Source organism: Poecilia latipinna, unplaced genomic scaffold, assembly GCF_001443285.1.
Source record: "Poecilia latipinna isolate Pla-1442-1.1 unplaced genomic scaffold, P_latipinna-1.0 Scaffold2943, whole genome shotgun sequence".
NCBI classification, from domain to species: Eukaryota; Metazoa; Chordata; class Actinopteri; order Cyprinodontiformes; family Poeciliidae; genus Poecilia; species Poecilia latipinna.
The window spans coordinates 29,391-35,683 of NW_015115559.1; the positions used below are offsets into that span (position 1 = coordinate 29,391).

General features: G+C 38.7%; 1 long non-coding RNA gene across 1 annotated transcript in view; it reads left to right on the plus strand.

The window, feature by feature from the left end:
* The window catches only part of LOC106939672 (uncharacterized), a 30,600-nt gene extending 24,535 nt beyond the window's left edge, over positions 1–6,065 (plus strand). Inside the window, exon 3 of the long non-coding RNA XR_001422891.1 lies at positions 5,903–6,065. This is a non-coding gene — a long non-coding RNA (uncharacterized LOC106939672). The remainder of the gene's footprint in view (positions 1–5,902) is intronic.
* Positions 6,066–6,293: the final 228 nt, after the last annotated feature.

The following is a 6,293-nucleotide window of genomic DNA, read 5'->3' on the forward strand; positions in this document are numbered from 1 at the left end:
TTTTTAAAAAAATTTTTAAAAAAAAAAAAAAAAAAAAATCTGCACTTTTAATCAAAACCATCAGGTGACAATTGATCCTGATATTACTTGGTCCCTATGTTCTTCACCTTAAATGTATAATTTAATAGAAACCGATTCAACACCAGAAGAGATGCAGGTAAAGAAACCTGTAAAAAAAAAAATGCTTTCATTGCCATTTTATTATTTATTGGAACGCAATTTTAAAATCAGTTTTTGTCATCAGGTCCTGCGTTTTGATGTAGATGGGAGACACCTTTGGTGAATTAACACCAAGTCATGCTGATTATTTCGATCTGTAGTTAAAGCCCCATCATCACAAACTCAGATTCAACTAAACTCCTTTAAGAGGCAATTGCTTCTATAAAATAAAGAGCCGTCTACTCCTGCAACTTGTAGCGTAGATGCAACTTATTTATCTGCACATGAAATCTAACGGTCTTTTTCAGATTTGCCACCAGGGACCTGCACACACGCAGTAAATGCCCGTCTCAAGCCTGATAAATAGCAGAGGTGGATGGGAAGACATTAACTGTAAGCGTCATGGGCACTGTAAAAAGACAAACTGCTTTATTTATCAGGCTGGCAGAAACACATTATAAAGACAGACAGGGGGCTGCAGGAGTAAATAAAACACTGTGGCGACAAGACGGAGGAGAAAAAAAAATAAAGCGCGGAGTTAAAGGGAGACGATTTAGAGAGATGAATTAGGAGAGAGGAATGGAACGTGGAGAGCGGCGGCAGCGAGTGTCAGACGGAGAGTTGAAGGATCACCCAGGGCCTGGTAATCATGCCCTGTAGAGCTCTACGTCAAGCAGCTACAGTGTGAATGAGTGATCACACCAACTTGCCCTTTGTTTGTTCCTCTCTAGCTCTCCTGTCTGTGTTGCACACACACACACACACACACACACACACGCAAACACACCATGTGCAATATCCCACTACCTCATAAAATAAATTGGCCACCGACCGAAGACGGCAAGATTCCGATTACCTCTGGTGAGAAGTCGACTCCAGCAATTATTGTTACAAAATGTTCCAAGAAGCTGCTCAGATATGTCACATTAGAACATGGCCTCCTCTTTCAGGCCGTCTGATTTCGAATGTATTTGCGAATCAACGGAAGAAAATATTTAGTTCGCATATAGCAGCGTAATTTAGGCAAAAAAAAAAAAAAGAGTTCTTGGGTTTTCACAAGGACATCAGTAACCCTCTTGTAATTAACCTTGTTCAAAAATTAACCACATGTTATTATCAAACCAAGCAAATAATTGAAGCAGCAGCTTAATTTATAATTTGACAATTTCATACCTCTTTTTTTTCCCCCTACCGTCTTTCATGTATTGCTTCATTAGATGAAGAGGAAATTGAGAGAAACATTTACCAGTGTTGATTTTTAATGAACATTTGGCTCTCTGAAAATATTTAATATGGTACTTTTGGCCCTTTTTTTTCTGCAGAAATCTTCTTTCCTCCTTTTGTAAGGGGGGGGAGTGCATCAACTTGGGCTTCCCACTACAAAGGCAGAACCCAACAGGGAATAGTATGGAGATTTGGCCCTTGTTGAACACAACCAGTCTTATGTATAGGCTGCATACACCACCTTGGTCTGTATGTCAAGACTCCTCTAAAGAAGAGGATTCAGGATGTGTGGTGAGAGGATTAGATGGAAGAATCCAAATCCTCTATGGAGAGATATTTTAAGACTGTCCGTTGGGGCAGTTTTGGTGCTGCCCACTTGGATACGTTTAAAGAAAAAGTGAGCTTCCCTGCACGAAGTGGTATGACAAAGGTTTGATAAATGCGGTGACGAAAGTTCTGAAATGCGAGGTATCGTAGTAAAAACATTAATGGTAAAAGAAAACCTGACACAGAGAACTTAAAGGATCAAAAAAATAATACAATTTAAAAAGCAATATGTCATGCAATATTAATGGGCTTAAATTGTAAATTACTGAAAATCAATTTGGTCATCATTCAGGTTTGAAAGTTGTAGGATAAACTCAGTTAAATACATGAAAATAAATACTACTGTTATAGGACATTTTTGTGCGTTTTTTTATATAAAAGTGATTAATTCAAAACAAATAGGAACTTAATGTGGAATTGTTTTTACTATATATATATATATATATATATATATATATGTAGATGTATATATATGTAGATGTATGTATATGTATATATATGTAGATATATATGTATAGATATATATGTAGATATATATATGTAGATATATATATGTAGATATATGTGTATGTATATATATATATATATGTGTGTATGCGTGGGTGTGTACATTTAATTCAAAACTAGTTTGGATTTTTGTTTTAAAGTGCTAGGCTAAGCCTAGCAATTTTACTATGTTGTGATGTGACTCAATGATGATTAAATGACGCGTCAGGTTAAAGGTGTACAGAAACTACTTGCACAAAGTTCTTCTCCTGCTTCTTAAACTTTAAGTTTTTTTTTGTTTTTTTTTTTGAATGCCATAAAATTTGATGAGTGGTGTTTCAGCTGCTCTCTGCGTCAGCAGCCGTCTGGGTGGTGCACTGCAGCTCACGACTCGGAAAGGGAACTGAAGCAGCCGATTTAGTGTTGCTTTCACTTCAAAAACCATCCTAAACAATGAAAAGATTTGGATTATGATGGAAGATTTGTTAGATCTATCTATTTAAGAATTAGCTTAATTCGCAGTTAGCGCACACAAAGAATTGGACTTAAGCTCCACTTTGCTCTGTGTCACATTCCTGTAGGCCAAACGCACAAAAAGTGGTAATTTAAAAAACAAAAGAGGAAACTGCAGCTGAGAAGTTTGAAAGATTTGAGCGAAATCAAATATTGATAATTTAAATATGCATCTATTAGGGTTCTGATCCAATCCTACATTTAGGACCAATAGTGTAAAGGCAATATGGAATGATTAAAATGAGTGCACAAATTTGAATCAAATGACATTTGTAGGATTCCTGTGTTATCTTTTTTACACAAACATAGTTTATCACATTCTTTAGGTGACAAAGACTGTGTCCTGTCTCCAAAGCAGCTGCGTTAGTTTTTGCAAATGAACAGAATAATGTCCAGGTCCAATGAAACTGCTTAAATAGTCATGATCCCCCAAAGCTGGGAGTTCAGAAAGGTGTCCATATCTTTCAAACTATTTCCAGCTCAGCATTTCATTACCTGAACTATGAATTGATGTATAAAGTGTGGGCTTGACCTGTAGTTGATCCCCATTCAGATGTGACATGCCATGAAGCCCCTTTCTCCCCCCAATCCCTCAGAGAGGAGGAGTGGCTGTCTGCCAAAACTGCCTCATCATTGACCTCAACCGTCTGCCACCGCGAATCTTCAGGACAGATGTTTAACTGCCATACAAAACTCCATGGCTCACTGCCTATTCAATCACTCATGTGACAGTTAACAGCCCACAGTGGCTAATGATTTTCTGTCATGTTCGGGCCGTGCTGCGGAACAGGAGTATTAAATATCGGCCGACGATGGACACATCAACTACTACAATGGCCCCTTGTTCATCACCTCAACTTCAGCGTGCCCTGTTTTTATCACTCAGTGAAAGCGGAGTGTATCGCCCAAGCATGTGCTGCTCAAGTTGAGGAACTTCATCATGCTGCTGTCGGCTCCCCAGTACTGTAAGCCTCGTGGAAATGCGCAAAGTTTTCAAGAAGACCAATCCAAAAAAAGAATGTCAGGCTGGTTTGTCTTTATGATTCTTCTGGCTTAGGCAAAGAGAGATTGAAAATGTTGTCAATTGCAGCTTGCCAGAATAATGAAGCAAAAGTCTTGTCACTATTATTCTGATGTTTCTTTTTTTTTCTGCTATAGGGAATATTCCCCTTTGATTTCTTTTCTTGATTTTTGCCAGAAAAATATCCTCAACTTCTTCTTTTTGTGCTTATCTTGCAGTTCTACCCCTTTCCCAGGAATGTCAGTTGTCTGTGTGTACACACGGATTTTTGAAGTTTCAGGCCACCGGCTCTCTCACTTCCCAGGGCCAGCCTCGGTTCAGTCGTGTTTTGTGTCAGAACACGCATCTTATATTCATTCCAGACTCCTTCCTGGACTCACTTCCTCAACACATCAACATTGTTTGCCGGACGAGCATCTGTGGCCGGAGTTGTGCGAAAACTTTGGAGTATTTATTATTCAAAGGCCTTGCTCCCGGTGCTGTGTTAGTAAAAAGGAAAAGGGATACAGCACTGACACACAGTGTCACTAACAGGGAGAGCTTCAAAATCCCACAGTCGACTTCCCCTCTATTATTTGTTCCAGTCCAGGAAGGCTGAGGCGAGATCACATGGGAGCAGAGCTCGGCGTGCGAGTGTGTCTATATGCTTGACGTCTGTGCAATAGTTCCTGTGTGAGGGTTTGTCATGCTCGTGTATGTATATTTATGTCAGCAGGCCGAGCAGGAGTTGGCATGCTCTCATTTTTATTTTAAAGTCAACCGCTTGCATGTTTATTTCTGTGTAGCTCACCTATTCAGCACTGTGAAAAGGTGAATGAAGGCTCACTGATTGGTTGGCTCTCGCCTCCTTTCACATTCTGTCAAACATTAATCGTCAGACCGCAAGCTGGAATTTTATTGGGATTTAATGTGATACGGCAATGTAAATATCATTAGGAAGTGGAAAGAAAGTTGCATGTTGCTTTTTGATCTCATGGCAACTAAAAGCTTTGAATATTGCGGTGTACTTTTGCATTCTTCTTGGCAAACTAGCTCAAACTCAGTGAGATTGGACGGAAAGTTTTTCTAAGCAGACCTTTTCTAGCCTTTCCTCAGATTTTTAATCGGATTTAAGTCTTTACTTGGACTGGGTCATTCCAGGACATCAGTATTCTTTCATCTCAACCATTTAGCTGTGGCCTTTCCTCCTTACTTAGGACCATTGTACTGCTACAAGACGAACTTGGTCTCAAAACTTTGTGTCTCATTTAAAAGGATTTCTTCCAGGGCTGCCTTGTCTTTAGCTCTGTCCATCTCCCCACCAATTCTGACCAGATTCTCTTTCGCTGTTGAATAATGGCATCAGCATAGCATGATGCTGCCACCATCATGTGTGATTCTGGAAAAAGGTAGACAGGTTCAAAGCAGATAAATTCATTTAAAGGCCATAAAGCTCGGTTTTTGGGTCCCGTCCCATCATCTTCCACATGTGAGCTGTGTCCCCTACAGCTTACTTACAGTTTACTCTATGTTTTCTAGAATAACTATTTGGGGGAAAAGTAGTTTTACTACAAATACTTGTGTAATATGGCTATTAAGTGTCACTACTCTTACTTGTGTAAAACTTCTGGTTACAAGAAACGGACACAAATCCACTGCTTGATGAAATAAGATTTTTTGTTTGAATACTGTTGATCTGATATTAGTTTATGTCTGCTGAGACCTTTGAATTTCAAAAAGATGCAGTAAACACTCTATTTTTCCATAAGAGCCTTTTTTAACCTTCTGTATAGTTTAATGCATTTTATATTTAAAAGAAAATTGTTAAAAGTACTTTTGTCATACAGCATTTTTTCCTTTTGAGTTTCTTAGTTTGTTCTTGCATTTTGTTTGTGCATTTCTAGTTAGTTCTTAGCTTAGATTTGGCTTATTTTGTTATGTCCTTTTTAGGTTCTTTCATGTTTAGTTTACATCCTGTTTTGTTATATCAATGTTCACCAATAATCCCTTATACAATTCACCTGCAACGCCTCCTCATTCTCATGTTTAAAATGATCTGCCACTTTTTTTAGTGTTTTTTACTGTTCGATTCTCAATTTTTAATGCACTGATTCACATCTTCGTTCCATTCTGTCCCCTTTCATTGTTCCTGAGTTTAGTGTCCTCTTGTTTTTTTTGTTTTGTTTTTTGCAGCCTGTGGGGTGCAGAGCTGTAAGTATGAGCAGCATCTTGATGAGAAAATGCAGACTGACGCAACACATGCTTCAACACCAACAAAAGTACGCACCGAACACTGGACAAAAGTCGCAGTTCACTGAGGAGTGAAATTTCGAAGTCGTGGTGCTGCGTACCGGCTTGTGGTAAGCTTCAAACAGGACTTTCTTTTTGGTTTTCCTTCACCAAAGTTTTTTTTTTTTTTTCTTGTCACCCTTTTACCAAAGGCTAGATTTATGGAGTGCACGAAAAGTTTTTACCCAGTTAACAGTTTCTCACCTCTCTGCAACTCCTCTCTTTAAGTCCCTTAGGTAGACTCACAAGCAGTGTGTTGCACTGTTTTATTTAAGGGTGTCACTGAAAATGAGGC